This window comes from Diadema antillarum, unplaced genomic scaffold, assembly GCF_040938485.1.
Source record: "Diadema antillarum isolate AM-2024a unplaced genomic scaffold, OU_Dant_1.0 seq00000544_RagTag, whole genome shotgun sequence".
In the NCBI taxonomy this organism is placed as follows: Eukaryota; Metazoa; Echinodermata; class Echinoidea; order Diadematoida; family Diadematidae; genus Diadema; species Diadema antillarum.
Genome location: NW_027271490.1, coordinates 93685 through 115539, shown reverse-complemented (window position 1 = coordinate 115539; position 21855 = coordinate 93685). Strand labels below are relative to the sequence as shown.

Genomic DNA, 21855 nt, shown 5'->3' with positions numbered 1-21855 from the left:
ACAGTATCTATAGGCATGGGAGCTTAAAGCACACACACACACAAGCACACACATGACAAGCAACTAACTATTAAGCCCTTGAGGTTGTAATTTGTGCAGAACACAGTTTGTGAAAGGATGTCCTAATTCTCGTGTATGTTACAAATGGTACATTCAACTGAATGAATAATCGACGACTTCACTCATTCAGCTTTCGAGAATCATATCAGTGACATCAATTCTACTGTCTTCTACCCTTAACGCCACTTACAATTTTTTTTTCTTCCCTTCCCACGATAAACTGCTTCAGTAGCTTTGACGACGAGGGTAGGAGGAGGTGAACAAACTTCGGAGGGGTTACCATAATTCTGATCTCCTGCGCTGGCCATTGTTATCGGGAAATGAGACAGGATTTGCCAAGACAAATTCCTCTGTTGCAGGTCCAGTCACACGCCCCTCAAAAAAAAAACAGGGCAATTAAGAGCGAAAAAAAAAAAAAAAAAAAACTTGAGGGACAGCAAAACAACAATGACTTTGATGGAAATATACTGGATCGGGGGGAAAAGGAAGAAGAATATTGGTTCCACTATCTCCAACATCTTAATACAGCGAATACAATAAGGCTAGATAGTGCAATTCCCTAAGAAGTGGAAAACACACACACATGCATGCACACACAAGAAAAAAGTTGCATGACGGTAACTTTGTTTCATTGACATGGGCAATATACTATTTGAGGTTCATCATCAAAAAGAGCCACTTTAATCATGCTAAGTGCAGTGGTGAGGGATATGTTTGCTATCCATTCTTTGTCCAGTCCCCACCCTTTACTTACTTTAATACTTTATATTTATTTACCCCAATGGTGGAATCTGCAAATTATAATGTACACAGACTTCATACAAAAGAGTAGAATTAGGGTGCATTTTATGAAGCATCTTGTCCAGCAAATTTGTCAGACAAATTTGCTCTCAGCCAATCAGATACAAGGATTTCAGTAGCTTGTAACAGTTTGTCACAAAAAAAAGAAATGCATGGGCATACACACTGTCCGTATACAGTACCAGTAAAAGTCTCGCATTTTGCATCTTCCATTTTTCGCCGATGTCCGAACAATACCATGATATTTTAAGAAAGTTTAAAAGGAAACAAAAAAATAGAGCAAATACATGCTGCATTCTAGGAAAATTTGGGGCTGAAAAAGCATGTATGACACATGCAATATTTGCATGGAAATTTGTGTGTGTGTGTGTGTGTGTCTGGTTGTCTTTTGGGTTTTTTTGCAATTTTAGGTCCGAAAGTAGGGGTGCGTCTTATACACGGGTGCGTCTTATACACGGAAATTTACGGTACACTGTGACACTGTTAATATTATCACATAGGAACATCAATAACATTTCAATTCATTTACTGAACTCATCATTTTCATTCAAGCGTTAAACTTTAACATTTATCAAAATATCCATGTTATGGTTTATTTACTTACAGTATCTATGAATCTAGCTACCTTTCTCTCTCTATCTGCTCCCAAAAACTTACACATTACAATTACTCCTAACATACTAGCTTTAAGAAAAAAAAAAAAAAAAACACACACACACACACACACAGAGTAAATTACAACCTCACTACCTGTCTTTCAGGACTATTTAACAAGCAAGTTAAGCTACACAATGTGGATATGCACAAGCATAGCATTCCTGTCTATCAAAATATACAGTCATACAGTTTGTACATCCCTCTATGTTCCTGACTGTCTGAAAGTGCCTTTGTAGCTTCTATCTGCCTGTCTATCTACATGTATGTATCTTCACCTCAAAACAGAAAGTAAATCTGCTCATCAACTGTCTTTAATAGAGTATACGTTGTAGTGACATTTGTTTGTTTACCAAGTGCGCTAATAGCAACCGATTAAGGTCAAGAGTTGACAAGAGTTCATTCACATTGAAGTGGAGGCAAGAGGGGGGCAGGGCAAACCCTGTACTTGGTTACGCCTGCCCGCCCGGGCAACCCTCCCCTCAAACATGATACCGCATCATTGCCCACGCACAAAGGCTGCACCGAAGCAGGGACATGCAAAAGAAAACAAATGACAAAAACAATCCTTGGGCCCAAGGACTAGACCAGGAACAGACCAGATTAGGTCCAGATCTAGACCCAGGTGGGCTAAAGATGGACCACGCCTCCAGAGCTGGCACCATTTCCTGTTTGTTACTCAACTGGACAGACTAGCCAAACAATGCCCAGGAATTCCCAGCACTGCTAATACAACATCCAGGGCACAGTTTTGCTTTGTTTTGTTCTGTTTTGTTTGTTCCATGACAATGTGCCCTTATCAGGAATGGCATTAATAGTAGTTCATGTGACTGACCCAAGATGTTCAGTACACAAACACAGTACACATTATGGAGACAAAAGATTAAAGGCAGACAACTGTCATTCCTAATGGTACGTAAACTCCGAACGACCGAAGTTTGTGCATGCAGTCGCGCAATGCCAGACTCGGTGCTACTCTATATCCATAAATGTGTGGGACAATAGCTGCGTGTGTGTATGTGCGTGTGTGCGTACGCATCATACACAAACATTGTGACCGCGAGCTACGGTGATTGGAGGAGAGAGGCCAGAAGACGCGTGGTTCTTTTGGCCTCTCTTCATGCGCATGCGCACTGAGAATGTGCGTCTATTCGAAAGCTCTTGTGGCTCGCTCGGACAGCCATTTTGGGTCAGGAGATTTGTAGCACAGAACTCTTGTAGTCTAGAGTGTTGTTCGCTGACCCGTTGAGCCAGCGCTATTCTCATTCAGGGTCACTACATTTGATACAGAATGGGGGAGGCAGCGTGTTGCGTTCGTCTCCGTGCCGCACAAACCACTAGCCACGACTGTATGCCTTTAAAGTCAACCAACTAGAGATTTTGTCTCGAAACCCTCCTTAAAGGTCCAGTTTACCTTTGGGAGCAGTGATTTCAAAAATGTTCAAGATATCACATTTGATGCATATGTGTAGGTCTGTTGTATCAAAAAACATCCTACCATATAGAATTTTCGCGATAAAGCCTAAAATATAAGGAGATATCAGTGTTTTTCTCAATAAACCGTAACTGTAGACGGTTTAGTCTGGAAACATTTTTATTATAACTATTGTTCATATTTTGTGTATTTAACAACACCTGACATTGATTATACAGATTCAAATTTTTACAGTGGTTGTTCCTACAAGTGTATCATTAACTCACATTTTAGAACTATTTTAAAGCACTAATGCTGGGTTTTTGTTTCATCTGCAAATGGTAAATTATGCCTTTATCTTTCCAAACGTTACAACAACTGCCTGTCACACAATCAGCTAGATTGATGAGCGTGACATGTTTACATACTTCGGCAAGCTCACCATCTCTGTTTGCTTTCTATCATGTCTGATGCCATCATGCATGCCTTCAATGTGATGAACATGTCTACACGTCATGCCCTTGGCCACATAAATCACCAGTGATTGGACTGTTGGAAATGTCGTTTATTGGTTCTTCACTGTCATGAATCTGGGCAAAGGGGGTGGAGGGTGGAGTGGGATGGGGTATGAAGACAATTCCTTCACAAATCCTGACACAAAATCCTATATTACAAGTCATGAAAAAGCAAAGTTAAGACCAGACATCTATAACTGCATAGTACCAATAGTACTACCTCGATATTAGCTCGAGAAGCAATACATAATCATTTAGACTGAATGTTATTGTTTGTTTCAAATGCTGCCCTCATGTGACAATAAATGGGCAGTCGTTTAGCATTGGATCATGGAGCCTGTAGTGCATAAGGTGGGGCTACAGAGTTTAAACATCCATAACACATGAGATAAGCAACTTTGACAGCGCTTGGCTACCCTACAGAAACAGCATAGTATTTGACATTGCTCCAAACCCTATGTAAGATTTTTTTTCCCTTTTTAAATTGATCAGAAAAACATAATGGAGCAGAAACATAAAATATCGTGACCCTACTATACTAGCCGATAATATCACACATGGACATGCAAGGCTTGGGCAAAGAAGTGTTGAAATATTTGACAAGTGTTGCTGACATAAACATTAGAAGATGACAATGACAATACAAAAAAAATACATGTACTGTATAGTCCCACATACATACATCCATGTTGGCACTTCTAAACCTTGAATCATTGTCTTTGCCACTTATTGTTTTTTTGTTTTTTTCTTGGGAGGGGGGTGTTCTTATTTTTTTCTTGCCTGCTCGATTCATGCACAGGACTCTGCCTAATTGGCAGTTCCTGTTGACAACAAAAATATTCTAGTTGCTATGACAGTGCACTGTTCCAACAAAAATAGTATACTATGGCGCTAATGCTTGAATAATTCAGAATGCTTGCTCGCATGCAAAATGGGAAGCATGATCTTCTCAATTACCCCACTCACAATATACTGCCTCGGAATATAACAGTTCTATGCCGGTACTGAGGGCTTTCAAACCTTTTTTTTTTTTTAATACACAAATTTAAAAAAAAAACTCATGAAGGCAAATATATGATTAATTAATTTTGAAAGAAATTTCTACATGCGCTTAAAGTCACAAAGTTCTAACACACAGCTTAGAATGAATCTTCTCGCAGATCGCTAACTACGAATGACATTCCACGCAACAGCCGTGCCACAGACACGATGGCTTGTCAATCAAATACATAAACACTAGATGCACTTCACTCACAAGGGTATATATGGCCACTGGAGTGACAAGACCTTGTATCTCAATTGGCATACAAGTTGTATGTTCAAACACCTGCTAACTAAATTTTTTGTATTTATAAAAAGATGTAAATTGAGCTTTGAAACATTAAAATTTTTATAACATACTTCAAAACAATGTACCTACATCATCTGATGCAAATATTGATTTTATTCTGCGAAAATGCATTTAAAATGAAGTTTAGTACTCTCCTGGAAATTCATGATTATTGAGATTGGTTGTCTTGTCACCCAAGCGATGATACTGTAAAGAAAGATATTTTCGTGGCATAACATTTTTGTGAACTAGAGCCGACAGCCTTTTTCGCGGCATGAAATTTTCCACCAATTGCAACTCGCATTCAATGCATATAGTGTAGACAAGAACTTTCAAGTGCATTTTTATTTCATGAATCATGGCTCTCGAGAAATTTGCAAAATTACAAAGCACACAAACATTTCTTGTTTTACAGTACACCATGGCAAAGGTGAGTATGATCTCAAATAGGCTCCATCTCCACAACTGTGTTTCGGAGATCGAGAACTTTTCAGATTGCATACGTGCATATTCCAAGATATCACACAAAAGCTGACTGGAAGACATGTTCTTCAGTACCATGACTGGCCAACACACATGATTTGAGAAATTTCTGGTTTGGATATACTGAAGTAATGTGATTCATGCTTGCATCCAGAGCTCCACAAGATGCAAAGACACAAAATGCGCTTGAAACATATGTTTAAACATGTCTACAAATAAGTTCTTGGCTAGTGTGAAAGTTCTCTCGGTATGACAGATCTCCAGTCTCTGTGTACGACTGAAGATAAAACCCTTGCAAAAACAGACGTAGGACTGTGTAATAATGTAATGCACACTGCAGGATCTTTTGTTTTGAGATACATGTATCTCTGCGAGCTTGTATTTCCGTCTTCGATCAAAGTTTCCCATGGGTCCTTCTCTCCTTGCAAGATGACCAACCAACTTTGTAGTGATCAAGGAAATGCACACAGATTCAACAGGAAATCCTCAGGTGCTACCTAATAATCTGTATTATTTGCTTATTAAATAAACAAAGCAAAAGCAAGATTGTGCTAAGTTTTCAAAATAATAGCTGGCATCGTCGACAAATCATTTCCAATTCAAAGGGTTAAATGGAAATTAAACAGTGTGGAAGTGTATTCAGCACTTTCATGCTGTAAACACATCCTACACTATAACACATATACAAGGAAATGCACACAGATTCAACAGGAAATCTCCAGACTGTGCTATCTAACAATCTGTACTATTTGCTTTTTAAAAACAAAGCAAAAGCAAGATTGTGCCAAGTTTTCCAAATAAGAATAGCTGGCATCATTGACAAATCATTTCCAATTCGAAGGGTCGGTAATGTGAATTAAACAGTGTGGTGTATTCAGTACTTGTATGCTGTAAATACAGCCTAAACTTGAAAAAATATATAATATGAATAAAAAATGGCACAATGTCAATATTACTCCAGAGCAACATAAGGTTCAGAATTTAAAACAAGATGGGACCAGTAACAATCCATTTTAAACTGCATGAACTTCTCATGTTATCTACAATTGACTTGTAGATTCGGTACATTCATATATAAAGAATTACAGTGCATAGTGAATGTCCTCATTGATGAAATACTATGGCAATTGATATCAGAGTAATAGCATTTTCACTTGGTACCATTCCCACTGACAAAATGTGCCGACATCTCAGACTGATTATTCAGTCAGACTTCTAAACATACCAGTCCTGTCCGCAAATTTTACATCGTATAATTTTCAGCAATTCTCAGGGTAGTACAATGTATGTATGCATCCAATAAATGTACAGCACTTTTCAACAACAGATCACACATCAAGTATTGCTTACCTTTGATTGATATATTCAAACATCAACAGGAACTTTGACGGTTGGAACCTCAGACGGCACTTCCACCAATACCAGAGTCAGTGATACTGCAAGTGAAACAAACAAAATGACCAACAAGTGTTTGTAATAAGATACAGTACAGTGTAGAGTCATGGTTAAAAATGTGTATGTAATACATGTAGCTTGTGTTATTCAAGCACACATAATGTGCAATGATCTCGCAAAGTTGATTACTGCAATGTAGTATTCACCACTGGTAGTAAATGCAGTAAAATCAGTTTTCTATCCATTTTATCATATTCGGTCTAGTGGTATACAGGGGAGGTGGTTCCTCGCCAAACGCTCTCCAAACAAACAATAATCATGTACTGTATATTGGGGCAGTAACTGACGTACACTGTATGATACAAATATGAATTCCAACAACTAATAACAATGTGGCAAGAAGGGTTAACCATCAACAGCTTGATATGATGCATGGTCCTCGGGAGAAAAAACAAATATACCTCTACACTGTACATATAGATCATTTACTTTATTTTCAGTTAACCAGAGTGTGGCATACTGTATCATTGTATTGACCAAACAGTATGAGAAGAATTTGGATTCTAGGGATGTAAACAACATGGGCACGATGTCAGATTTCATGATAAATGTAAATATGGCGTAGAGTAACATTTTTTAATGCACGCGAGGAATCAATCCTTATGTTTACAATTTGTATGCAAGCTATAAAAAAAAAAAGAACCGAAAAAGTAAGCACTGAGCTTGACTGACATGACTAGACTAGTTTTGAAATCATTTGAAACTGATCCTTTTCTGAGTTCCCTGACAGTACACTGCCCTCGCTTTGTTTACAATAAAGCTCTGTTGCAAACCACATAGTATACAAACACAACTACAAGATGTATGTGTATGTAGGTTGTGATTACAGATCTATAGGAATCCGCGCCCCACCCCCCCCCCTTTAGCCTGGAGGTTTGTATGCAAAATGAAATAGGAATATCCCTCTGTGAGTCACTCGTATTACATCAAAATAAAAGGTTAGCCTTCATAGCACACATGCACACACACACACAGAGGTTCCGACAATATGTTGTAGAGAGTAGCCAGTGTGTGTGCAGCCAACAAACCTCAATGGCTGTAATGGCCATAATGCTTTACATGTGTTGAGCAATCCAGTAAGGAAATGAGTGTTAATATATCGCCTCGATGGGGGGGAAAAAACAGAGGAAAATTATGAAGTTCTCCTCATGACCACGGATTACTCACAATGAGTAATACTATCTCATGCATTTGCAAATATACAAACAATGCCGGATCAATTTTTCAGCCGCAAGCGATTTTCTATTAAGTGCAATGTACTGAGTTCTTGCAGGGCGTCAAGTCCAATGTTGGTCAACCAAAGCAGCTGTTAACACTGTTTGGGATGGTGCTACAAGTTTGTGTATGGTACAGACACGCCTAATTTACAGGAATTTCACAACTTGGCAATAGTGGCTACAAAGTGACGCAGCAAGCTTAATGATATCGAATTTCAACAATGCGGCAACAACTACCGGTAATCGGTCTTACAATGCATAGAATATTTCTGCATTGTTTATCCCACAGATTCAGCAAGATTTTATAAGGACATATAACTGCCGATGTTGATTATTTCTGCAGCTGTAGCAAATCTGTGTCTAAACAGAAATGCATGTATTTCAACAAATACAGGAACCAAGCATAATCTATGATATTATTGAAATGTTGTGGGAATGTTACTGAATATTTCCTACATTCACCAAACAATGCATGCTTACATTTATTTATTTTGTTTCACGTATAGGTTTTATAAGTGAATAAGAAACATTCAACACACTGCTGTATCAGCAAGATGATTCATAAATGTATAATAATGAGGACATTCATCATGCCAATACCAAGAAAAACAAAAATTGCAGAATCACTGAAAATCAACATGGGTTTTAAAAACCAAACCAACTCCATGGACTTTGCCACAATGATTAGAGACTCTGTAGACTGTAAAAGATTATACATGTATAAACAAACAATATAATATCATTTACAATGGATTGCATTCGCCTTTGGCCTTTAGATGGAGCGTAACCTGGCTGTAACCCATTTCATGACCGTTATTGGCAATGAATCATGGCATTCATATTGGCACAAACTAGCAGAAACAGACACATTTCTTGATATTTCACAATAGAGGCAACAATAAATTATTCCAATATGAATGGAAAATGTCCAAAAAAATCTATGGATTCTTAAAGTATTATATCTTATTTTTTATTTCAATCAATAAAAAAGGGGAACAATTTGTGGGTACCATTATTGATTACTTTGTGGAAGTACATTCACATCAAAGCTGCAGAAATTCTAAACCTCACACCACAGTGCTGGTTTTGTTCCAAGTCAGCATGCTAAAGTTGAATCAGTAGAGGGCAGTAGACATTAATTTGGTTCCTATGTGCAATAAATCACTGGACAATCTGAACCTCCTTTTACTTTTTGTTTCTTTGCTTTTTCTATTGAATAGCATTACTCATACATAGATTCCTCGATTCTGGTTCTTTTTTATCTTCTCTTCACAGAAAAAAAAAGAATAAATGCATGAACAAATAAATGAAATAATTAATGAATAAATCACAGATCTACAAAATACAGTACATCCACATTATAAGCAAATTTTGATGAATGGATCAATACATCATCAAACCGCAGCCCACTTCATGGATCATCTGTATGAGAAAACTGCTGACAATATGCATGGCACTAACACCATTGGTGGGGTCAAAGGTGACTCTTTACTTTTGCTCTGTAAATTACTCATCACAACCAGGATAAGAACCTGACAGCTTAGAGCTAAATATGTACATCACTTGAGACAACCATTGTTGCAGTATGAATAGTTGCAACTCCCCAATGTACATTTAGCACAGGTTGAATATCATGTGTTCATGTATTATATGTGAACACTGAAAACAGTTCCTGGTTCACTGTCCTTTGATCTATAATAGCAGTCGAGTTCTTGCATAAATGCACCTGCCACCACTTTTAACACACATCCATGTTGATTCAGAAAGAGGTGAACCTCTTTGTTTAGGGGTTTTGTTTTGTTTTGTTTTTTAAACTCTTCAGAACCTAGGGGTTGTCTTGAATCAAGGAGCTTCAAACACAGCTCCTTGCTTGAATGAAACCTCTTCCCAATGAAAGATGTGATAAATGCGACACAATGTTACACCCATGGATTTTCAAAGAGATAAATTGTCTGTGTACTTTTGAAAATTATCTTGCAGCATACACATAAGGATGAAATGAAGGCAAAGATGCACACACACATACACAGTGTCATCACACACATTGGGAGCTACATACTGAGACTATGAGTTGATTTCTAGTGCAGCGCCCTCTGGTGGCTCAGGGGTTAAAGTGTTCAATGGAAGCCAGCTGTACAGGGGTCACACCTGTAAATATAATGGAATGTCCCTGACAACTTCACAAAATCGTACCAAAGATACTGAAATAAATGAAGAAAAAAAAAATAAAAACTCAGAAATGCAGTTTAGCAAAAAACTGAATAGCTGCAGATATCGAGTATGAATTCCTAGATACAAACTGCAGTTTGGTTGGAAGATGACATCTTTTCTCATGGAATTTGAAGGGACTATATTTGATTGGGTGCATGTACAGAAAATACATGATTTTTTTGAGTGAAGAGAACTCGTAGTCTGGCTTTGCGAACCCTTGGACAGAGTTTGAGCTGACGAACCCCCCTTTGAAATTTGATGACTGAAAGGGTATACGTATCTCACTTTTTCAGGTTAGTGAAGATGAAACACATGGGCCCGTATTCTGCTAAAAACTTAGACCCGAGTTTAAACCCACGCCTGGGTCTAAAGTGGGTTTTGGGGGTTTAAACCTGAGTTTAAACCACCAGTTTAGACCCAGGTTTAAACCCAGGTTTAATTTGTATTCTACTAAGTCCAGCTGTGGTCTAAATTGGGTTTAAATTAAACCTACCCTGGAGGAGGTTTATTTCGAGTTTAAATCGAGTCTAACGATGACTGGTAAGGGTACCAGCACACAGATCAATGCCAATGGCACAAAACGAGTGGCTGGCTGGATACAGCAGCTAGCTTGCCGGCCACACGCGAGTACACACGAGATACGCCTACTACTACGTCTACTACCTGTACTACAGTTAATACGTTAGTCTAGATAAGCTTTACGATGAAAATAACCTGAAGACTAGACCAAGAACTCAATGTAGGACTAGAGGGTAGAGCCTGAGGTCGATTTGGCATAGATAGACTAACTGTAATGTTGTTAGATCGAGAACCTAGATCGATCGTAGGACTAACGTTAGGACTAACCTTGTTAGTTAGTAGGAGTAGGGTCCTACTAACGTTTATATATAGTAGAACCTATTCGAATACTGTAGTAGCAAGAGTACATTATTGTAACGTTAGGACTAACGTTAGATCTATTAAAAGTTAGGTTAGTGTGGTACGGTACAGTCGGTAGGTAAAATCTAACGTTAAATTTACTTCTAATATCGAGACAGGGTTGATAGTAGATCTAGATCTATTTCTAAATTTTAGAATGGTTTCCATTTTTATAAACTGACAATCTTAAGAGAAAAGCTTTTATTCAATTTCCTACCTCAAAGTCCTGGTTTGATCAATCGCCAATCCATTCCGAACTCACGATTCAATCGACATAAAAAGCCATGTCCCATCCAGCGCACACAGCAACCGTGCCGCCGGCCGGCGCGGCGGCTCTGCTGGTACTACTGACCATTCAAAGCTAGCTAGCCAGGCCAGGAATATAATAGCGCTACGCTATATACTAGTACGCTTACCATGTATCCTGTGATGTGCGTCGCACACGTACACAAACTGTACAGTAATGTACAGTGCTTCACGAGTCGTCGCAAGCAAAAATACAGCATGCCCTTATTCGACATAAATACCCGTAAAAACTATTCAAAATCCAAGAAAGTCACGCTCATGTGGCTGATACACTGCCAATAATAAATTGAAGTGGATTTGTGGAGAGAAAAGTACTCAGAGAGGGAGAATTTCTTCTTCCATAGAGGGCACCATGGTGGCTTGACCCAAGACTATTTCGGGTTTAATTTAAACCCGAAATAGACTTGGGTTTAACTAAACCTCGCTAGCAGAATACAAAATTAAACCTCGGGTCTAGCTAAACCATAGGTGAGTCTAAAATGGGTTTAAACCTTGGTCTACAGTAGAATACGGGCCCTTATTTCTATTAACAGCTATTTTACAGAATTTTTTTGAATTTTAAATTTTAACACACGTCTCTATGGGGAAATATTTACCCGTGTGAGCTCTACAAAACTGCTACATCCTCTTGGATATGGAATCTCAGAGCTATATCGCCTGATGTTCTGAAAAAAAATAAATAAATAAATATTTGCATCTTGTCAGCTCTATGGTTGGGATTGGATGATGACAAAATTCTTCTCCCGAAGGTGTGCTCCAGCTGGATCCCTCAATTTTCAGAGCGGCTGGACTACATCTGATTTCATTTGGCTTCCCTCGGTACACAAATTAGGCACAAAAAAACAAGCAAACAAACAAACATGCACAATCCAGATATATCCTAACTTGTGCAGAGGTTTACATCACACAAAAGAACAATTCCAACAAAGAAAAGAGATGTCTCAGACTAACATGACATCAGTTAAAACCTTGATAAAGGAAGGTTCCCTACAGTGCATACATATCGCAACTTCAGTGGAAATTTGTATTTTCATTTTGTTGTTTGGGGATTTTTATCCCTTCGGCGCTAGAAAACTTGGACAGTGTGTACAACTCTATGGGGCTTTTTATGCCAATTGTCACTCAAATCAATTTTCTTCAAGCAAACATATGTATGGACATTGAGTCGCTCTCAATAGGCTACCATCTGCCTTTTCCAACGTGTCCAGCGATTTTACTTCTACGAGGGCCAAGTGTTGTGGCATGCGCCTGTAATCCAGCTACTTTGGAGGCAAGCGCGGGGATATAGCTCAGTCAGTAACGTATCTACCTTCACATCTAAGAGCATAGGGTTCAAGTCCCAAGTCTCACTGGGCAAGGTTGTGTATTTATGCAATCTGTCCCCTCTATCTAGTAAGAGGCAAAACACTCTTTCCCTCAGACGGGACATAAAATGCGTTTTAGCCACGACACACGCACGTAAAAGATCCCACTTCATTCATCAAGAAAATGGGCGAATGATGCCGACCCCTCATGGTTAGTCCCAGGTGACTAGCAATAGTCAGCAAATGGCATCAACCCCGCACACTGTGCCATACACTTGAATGAACTTCAAGTCAGCTTGAAGAGAATCCCTGGTATTGAGGAATAGTGGTTGCACCAAGAAAGGGTCACTAGAATCAGCAGGCTTGAGTCTTGCAAGAGGACTTCCCAGCTTGTACAAACCAAACATCACCACGTCAGTAGTACTGCAACCCATTAAACCTCGGATGGTGATGCTTTATAGCTGTTGATATCACAACGGGAAGTGACATCTTTCTTCCCAACACGGAAAGCCTTGTGTTGGCACGGATACTCGTAAAAGTAGAGTTTAAAGACAATGGGCAGGTGATTAAATTGTCAGATGTACACACAATCTCATTTTCTAAGCAGACCGTTTATACTGCAATTCTCACAACTGGGTCTGGGTCACTTTTTTAATCACTGGTGTACATCACATGATGTCCTTTATTCCTTGTCGTTTTGTTTTGTTTTGTGTTAGGTGGAAAGGCTTTCTTTTGGGGTGGTTTTTCTTCTTGAACATCATGGCTTGCATGTGGAACTCAGAAACCTGCTAACAAATACACCTCAACAGTTCCATGTGCCATTGGGAGATGGGTGTTTAAAAAAAAAAAATCAAGAATGTATTCATTTACACAAATACAGTGTATGTCAAAATTCTAATTACTGTAAACTATAAAAAAAAAAAAAAAAAAATCATGTCATGAAAATTTTGCCAATTGGAGCCGACAGCCTTTTTGATTTCATGACATAAAACTTTCACAATTGCCTCTGGCATCAAAAAAAAAAAAAAAAAAAAAAAACTTTAAAAATCTGAAACACTGGCACATAATTATTTTGCATTGCTGTATCTATAATTGCAAATGACAAATTTACATGGATGCATGCTTACAGTAATTAAGAGATACCAAAAATTTGATCACTAGAGGCAAGGTTACCAAGTATTGTAAAACCTCAAATTTTTGCATGCAATTTGATTACGTGATTTTTGCAAAAATTTAACGTCGCATATATACAGTGTATTTCTTCCTCTACGAGTACTGTGGACTGAATTTGGAGACAAAAAAAAAAAAACCACTGGCTTTAAAGGGCTGATACAGTTTCCGTTGAGATGGAGCTTCAGATTTTCAACATTTTTTATGTTGATTCATTTTTTTTTAGATAATGAGAAACCTCTTTAGAAATATGAAAGAGCATATCCTTACAGGAATTCAAAGTTTATTTGATGAAAAATGATTTTGAAATGGCTGAGATATCAAAACAAAGCAATCCAAATAAAAGGTGGGACCCACCTTTTATTAAGATCGATTTGTTTTACCTTGTTTTTGGATATATATGTCAGCAGTTTCAAAACCCATTTTCATCAAATAAACTGAATTCGTCTTAGAATTATATGCTCTTTAACATTTCATAAAGTGGTTTCAAACTATCTCACAAAAAGTTAAAAGCTGAATCTTCACCTCAACAAATACTATTACACCATCCTTTTAAATGCTCTCCAGTGATGTGGGGAAAAAAAAATTAACTGAAGAGAACTGTCAAGTCTTATTCATCTGTGGGGAGGAGTAGGGTGGGGGAGGAAGGCACAGTATACAAAGAGTTCAACCTTCACTGACAACTGGGTTTTCTCTTGCACTCAAGACAACATCAGAATAATTCCAGGGCAATGAACTCTAGCTTAGTGCAGTGTATCAGAGTTCTGCCCCCTCGATGCCTTTTCAAGCCACCATTGTTGCAAACTTGTCGCAGGTTCCCTCATCAGCAGCATCCTTCCAATAACACCCAGCTATGCAGATGTGCAGGGGTAATGCGGTCAATACACAAACAACGTGATGTAGTAGCAGTACACAATGTTGGGACTTGTGTCGAAAAGATCACTTTTGATAAATAGCTTTGCAATCCTTTTTTACACATTGCATCACTGTCCCCAAAAAAAAATATCCTTAAAAGGGTATTTTTCACTCTGTGTCTCTTTAGAAGAAAGAGAGTGAATACACAAAAGAATCAGAAGGGGTTTCATTAAGATTGAATAAATGCATGGAATTTGAAATATTCACTCATTTCTACAAAACAGCGACTCAGTAGCATTATATGCAAATTAGATGCATTGATTACGTTATTGCCTCATATTTGTCCTATTTTTGTACAATTTAATATACACATACTTTTATAGTTTTAAAAAAAAAAGATATTGCTTTTGGTCGATAATGTATCAACTACTTCCCCTTCTCCATTAAAGTTACCATTGTTTTTAATAGAGTGATGATTTTGTGTCAGGAAAATTATATGATTAGATACAATTTAAGCCTGTAAAGCAAAGTCATTATCACCTAATTCTAATTTGCATTAATTATTGTGATGAGCATTACTGTTCAAGAATGTACCAAGCTACATGTATCCAGTTTTAGTGAAATTTACACTGTTCTGTTTAAGACTAGCTCTATTCAGTAAAGCTAATTTAAACATACATTGTATAATGGATACTTATTTGGACGTAAACTTGGTACTTAATTAGGGATTTGTTTGGTTTTGTTTGCTTCCTAAAAGTAATAGCCTACCACATTGTAAACATACCCAAAGAAAGCTCAGAAGACGCTTTTGGAATTTGAATAATTCTTCTCAGATTTGTCGCTTGGTTTTATTGCCTTCCTTTCCTTTTCTTTCCCCTACTTTTTCTTCTTTAAAGGAATGGTACACTTTGGGTTTAGATGGGGTTGCAGGTTTCCAACTTTGTGAGAGTGTGTGTGTGTGTGCGTGTGTGTGTGTGTGCGTGTGTGTGTGCGTGTATGTGTGTGTTCATAAGATAATGAGAAACCTCTCATGAAGTATTAAAGAACACATAATTCTTAGAGGAATTCACAGTTTATACGATGAAATTTGGTCTTGAATTGGCTGAGATATTCAAAAAAGCGATCCTCATAAAATGCAATAGGCCACGACTTCTACATGTATAAGAATCTCTGTGTTTTACCTTGTTTTTGGATATCTCACTCATATTCAGAACTTATTTTCATCAAATACACTTTCAATTCCCCTAATAGAATCTTTAACATTTCATAGAGTGGTTTCTAAATCTCACAAAACGTTTAAAGCTGAATCCTCACCTCAACCAATACTATACCATCCCTTTAAATTGACACATCTTCCCTTTTAATTTCCATCTGCGGGACGCCATGGAACATGTCCCTTTATACTTGCACAGTGCAATGTGGTTTACAGACTTTGGAGACGGATGAAACAATTGAACGGCTCCACACCCTTCTGGTCAGGTGAGGAAAATGTTTGGTCTCTCGAGCAAAATGTTACTCTCTGATCCGGGATCAAGCACAGTGTGTGTTTGCCATCAAAGTGAGTCACAGTAACAAGCCACAATGGGCATGCTGCACACATTGCACTTCTGCTGTTTTTTCCCGACCAGTGACACCCTTGTTGAATTTTCCCTCACAAAACAAGACCTGCTAAAGTCTTGACAGTACAAGTCAACACCAAGTTTGAGTTTAAAAACTTTATCAAACAGAGTAAAATCACACAAACAGAATCTATGGTTAACGTCACGTGTCCTCAAAAGCAGACATAAAAATACAAAGTTATGAAAGTTTAACACATTATTTCAGAGTTTTACACATCTTTTTTTTTTCATTTGTAAGCAGCAGTACTGGCTACAACCACATACATTATGCAAATTTGCTGAGGTACACATGTACATGTAGTGGTGCTGTCGGCTCACATAAATGTAGTTTGTATGTGATACTCATGTATGGAAGTCAAGTTTTGGGTTGACGCTTCATCAACTAATCAATCACTGAGGGGGACTAGGATTTTGCAACACAACAAAAATTTGTGAAAGATACAAAGTTTTCGCTCTGATTTCAGGAAAGAAAAAAAAAGTATTGACGATTTGTTTGAAGCTCCATGGGAGACTTAGTGGCCATGACATTATAACTTCCATTTTATCCTGCAGATGTGCCTGCCACTACGAACACTGCTATGGAATATGATATGGAATTGTACTGTAAAATTAAGCTGCAATATTATACAATCATATAATGCACAGGTGAGCATGTGTTACTGGAGATGCGGCACACTTGAAGATATTTACACTACAGTAGTGCAACATGCACTCATTTACACTTTGTGCTAGTTGCATGGCATTGTGAATACTGTGCCATATCTCAACTGCATTGCAGCAGCACAATTGCAAAACCTGTGCATTATTTGTTTTCTATGTCTACAGACTATTTTTCTTCTACCTTTTAATATGGGTGAATACCAGTCAGCTACTGTACAAGCACCTGTAGGACCTGTAATATAATCACATCTTTCTGTCTCTAAATTTTGACGACCTAGAGAAAGTCTCTCTCCTTTATACAAAAAAAAAAAAAATGATAAAGAGGAAAGAAATCAAAGTATTTTTTTAAAATTTGCCTTAGAATTCTAAGAGAAGAATAAAAATTATATAAAAACTATATCCTTAGCAGCACATTCTGTCAATCTGCAGTACACCTATACATTGTATGTGACTTAAAACTGTTCTTGTTCATGAATCGATCAGAAAAGAAAAAATGAAAGGCTATGAAACATATTCTCTTGAAACTACAATGTGTACTATACAGGAACATTCACACAAATATTTTAATGAGCTCTTCAAACAGTATTTAAAAAGGAGATTTTCATGTAATGCGTATCTCTGTATCTACATGTCTCACTGTCAGTGCACATCAAACTGTATTAAAGAAGATACTCTGTACCGTGTATAGTACCATCTTTGGAGCTGTCCATTATCTTTGGTAGATATAAAGCCATACTGTAAAACATGATATATTCGCACCATGAAATTTTCGTGAATTGCCACTGGTGTTCAATGCATATAGTGTAGACAAGAACTTTCGCGTGCATTTTAATTTCACGAATCTTGGCGCTCGCGAAATTCGCGAAATTAAAATGCACGCAAACGTTCATTTTACAGTACACGTCGGCTAAAGTCAAACTCAGAATGTTAAAGATGACGTGACAGTGAATTATGTCATGTCAAGCCTAGTTATAAACCTAGTCCAGTCGTCGGTTGAGAATCAGAAGGGCGTTAAGTTGTCTCGAACACTATAGGTTTAGTGGCAACTTAATAAACGCCCGTCTCATTCTCACCCGATCTGGTGATACCACTCACCAAAATAACAGCGTCCGAATGAGGATGCTGAACACATACATGTAGTTTTTATACAGCATGGTGGGAAAGCTGGTGATCTGTATTCACAAGCATAAAACTTACATCCATAACTGCATTTATGGCTTAGCCTGACAGATGGGACAAGTATTTATGAACTGGTAATTGTCTGTTGAACTATGGGGCTTTTCCTCACATTTTGTATTATTCCAGATGCCAGTTTCAGAAAGAGGGGGAAATATATCTAATAATCCCCTTTGAAAGTTTCACAAACTTATGTGTTCCATCCAAAACCAAAATAACACTGTTTTGACTTACAAGACTGAAAGGCCTTTGCATGAAAATTATTGATGTATAATTTGTCTTTGTATTTCCAATTGATAACGCACTGAATCCCCCCCCCCCCCCCAAACTGGTGAGCAGGGTCCGACTGAACCTTTTTTTTTGTTCTTTATGAAGGAATTTAGTTTGTTTTTTCTTTAAGTACAACTTGAATTAAGATAGCCTGTGTATCGCCTTATTTTCTATATTGACAATTTTCAAATTATGCCATCCAAAGTGTGCCCTAGATTATTTGAATTTCAATTCTAAAAATACAAAGAGCTCTCACATATGAGAGTATGGGATTACCCCCCCCCCCCCTCCCACCAAACCCTCTCCCTGCTCACTCACCTACACCCCGTTTACAGTGTGAGGTGAGGCCGCGGCTCAGCCGCGGCCAAGCCCGCCTTCATTTCAGTGTAAACGCGCAAAAGGCCAAATGCGGGGCCAAAATTGGCCGTGCATTTGGCCACGCTCTGGAGGTGGTCTCGGCCAAGCCCGGCCTTTTCTCAGTGTAAACGCAAACTGGGCCAATTACATGCGCGGCCAATTTTAGTCTGGCTTCCAAACCCTCTGCCCGTACTATTTTGCTATTCATGATATTAACCCCCTCAACGTCGAAAACTAGTAAAGTTTAAGGTGGTTTTGTCCTGCAAAGGATTTTTTCCTTCGGCAAAGGCCTTTGCCCGAATTGCGACTTCGTCGCCACGGAATCCAGTTGGCAAAGGGTCTGAAAACCAGACGTTACCAAATTGCGTTTGTTTCCAAGCAGAGCGCCACTACGACAAAATATTGAAAGGTTTGAATTAAAAGCGCGGCCGAGCCCGGAAGTGTAAACGGACAAAATTGCAGGGCTCGGCCACGTAATTGAGGCTGGGCTCGGCCGCGGCTCGGCCCAGCCCCACACTGTAAACAGGGTCTATGCTGCCTTGCTTGCGAAAACATCCCCTCATCCTACCCAAACCCCTGAAAATCCTAGTTTAGAAGCTTGATGGTGTGTGTATGCACAATATTAGGTCTGCCAACATTCCAACATCCAAATCAGGGATTTCATATCCCGCTGTGTGTATTACATGTATCTCAATGGGTGAAAATAATTCCCAAATCAGGGAGATCTTATTATTCTCTTTTATTCAGATATGAACAGATTATGACATTTTCAGGGAGACTCTTGCAGAATCAGGGAGACTTGGCAGCTCTGCAATACGTGTATTTTCATTACATCTAAAATGTATGAGGGTACGACTTTCAACAATGATGAACACCTATATGCCTCTAGATGGGATTCCCTACACATTTGATGGGCTGCTGGCCCAATTTCACAAGGATTTTAATGGCTTTACTATCATCAGCATCATGTGAGATACGAGCCCAAACGGGGGAAATTACACAGACTTGGGAAACAAAGCATCAACTTTATCAGCTTTCATCGTTACTACGGCGACTGACGCATGTAATGATCATCAACGAATGACAAATGACAGGAATCATTGTTATAGAATGACACGTAACATTTTAACCTTTGCTTTCGATTTGCTATCCATGTTAAATGCTGAAAGAAAACAAAAACAAAGAATACGACCATTTGTCCTTGCGTTCGAGCACAGCATAGAGAATAGTATGCAAGTACAGCATGTTTTGTCTAGAATGAACATTTGAAATGCATCTACAATGTACTGTACACATTACATTAGGGTTGAATGGCTTAAAGAAGCAATGTGCCTTTGACAGACATGCACACACAAACAAGAATCTACAAAGTATCTGGCCATATCATACAAATTATGCAACATGTGAGGAATAAGATCATAATTCACTCCACAGGGTGGTGTGCCCCCTACTTCTTCGCAGGAAAGAACACATCGTCCTCTGTAATAACATTCATTTAGATTTGGAGAATATGAATGGCATATAAAGTCTGTGAACCTACAATCTGCAGCTACACCTGGTACTATCAGTGCTTGCAAACACTCCTTCTCCTCACCCCTATTCAAAGTACTGTAATGTATACGTCATATATTTCGCGAGTCTAAATTTTCGCGAATCTGGAATTCCAGACGATTTTGCAAGTGGTCAAATTCGCGATCGTGGAGTCTTGTACTGAACGGAGAAATGTACGCGTACGTCGCATCCACATCGGGATCAGAGTCAATATTTTCGTGTGTCTTTACAATAATTTCGCGAAAAGCACCAGACTCGCGAAATTCGCGAAAATAAAAACCTTGTGAAATATTCAGCGAATAGGCCTACAGTATTTCATTCTCCTCTCATGGACATGTGTATTTGTCATGAGTATCATGTGTTATGTTTAACTTGTACCCCCATGCCTTCCCCCCCCCCCAAAAAAAAAAAAAAAAAAAAAAAAAAACTAGTCTCCTTGCTCTCTACAGCCAGCCAAATGTGATGGGGGCAATAAAACAGCTCATGAACTGTAATGCTTGTCACAGCACCATTCACGCACCAACATTCAGTCTGTACAGTCAGAAGGAACAGTCATGCAACTCACTCACACGGATACAAAACGCTGGTTAGCCTTTCCTTCACCTCCTTTGTCAGCATTATATTACATCCGTGAAAGAAGGGCCACACCTCAGAAATCATGCGACATGTAGCTGTTGCCTCAATGGGCAAATGTCCTCAACATTTTACTTGCCCTTAAAATGCTAGCCTTGATGCCTAGATAAGTTTGGGTTCTGGCATCAAAAGATTCGGGTGACACCAATATGTACAAGTTCATGCCAACAGAGTGTTTTTGCTGTTGTTATTGTTGCTGTTATTGTTGTTGTTATTATCATTATTGTTATTGTTATTGTTGTTGTTGTTTTTAAATAGGCCATGCTTTGTGCCAACAAGCTCTTCAACCATACAAACCATGACCAATACACTCAGTGCCTACATGCAGTTAAGTGTGATTTTAACAATAGAAATAGTGCTGAGTATGGCTTCTCAAGTGACCTCCACCGCTGTAAAAGAGATCGAGTCCTACTTCCTGTGAGACTGCAACCTACATCAGAAGCACATGCAGTGTCACACTACCGGGCCATCTTTCCTGCACAGTGAGTCGGTACAACCATTGGAAACATTGTGTTAGCCCTCCATATACAATATCAAAAACATCACAGGGCCTAATGACCTACAAACACTTGTACACCCCTTTAGATGCTGTTATCAAGTTGAGCACATGATACATTCTGTACTGTACTTGTACTCGAAACACACACAGGATTCATGGTGCACAATAACAGGCAGAATGGTGAATATATTGTTCGTATGCAAACAAGCAGGATATATTAAAATACAATGTATTTCATGGTTTGTTGTGTTTTTTTTTTTTTTGCAATATTATTACTATGAGTATAACCTGTATACTCGAGTTAGACAGCCTTTGAGAAATCAGATCTATTGGCACCCGAATGTGTGTATTTATGTATAAAATATATATATATTTTTTTTTTAAATGTAGCCTGCAT

The 21855-nt window shown here is 38.5% G+C and overlaps 1 protein-coding gene across 1 annotated transcript in view; it reads right to left on the bottom strand.

Moving 5' to 3' along the window:
• Nucleotides 1-6877, bottom strand: part of LOC139734709 (uncharacterized) — a 32307-nt gene extending 25430 nt beyond the window's left edge. The window contains exon 1 of the mRNA XM_071645502.1: nt 6608-6877. The gene's annotated coding sequence lies outside the window, so the exon portion shown is untranslated. The remainder of the gene's footprint in view (nt 1-6607) is intronic.
• Nucleotides 6878-21855: the final 14978 nt, after the last annotated feature.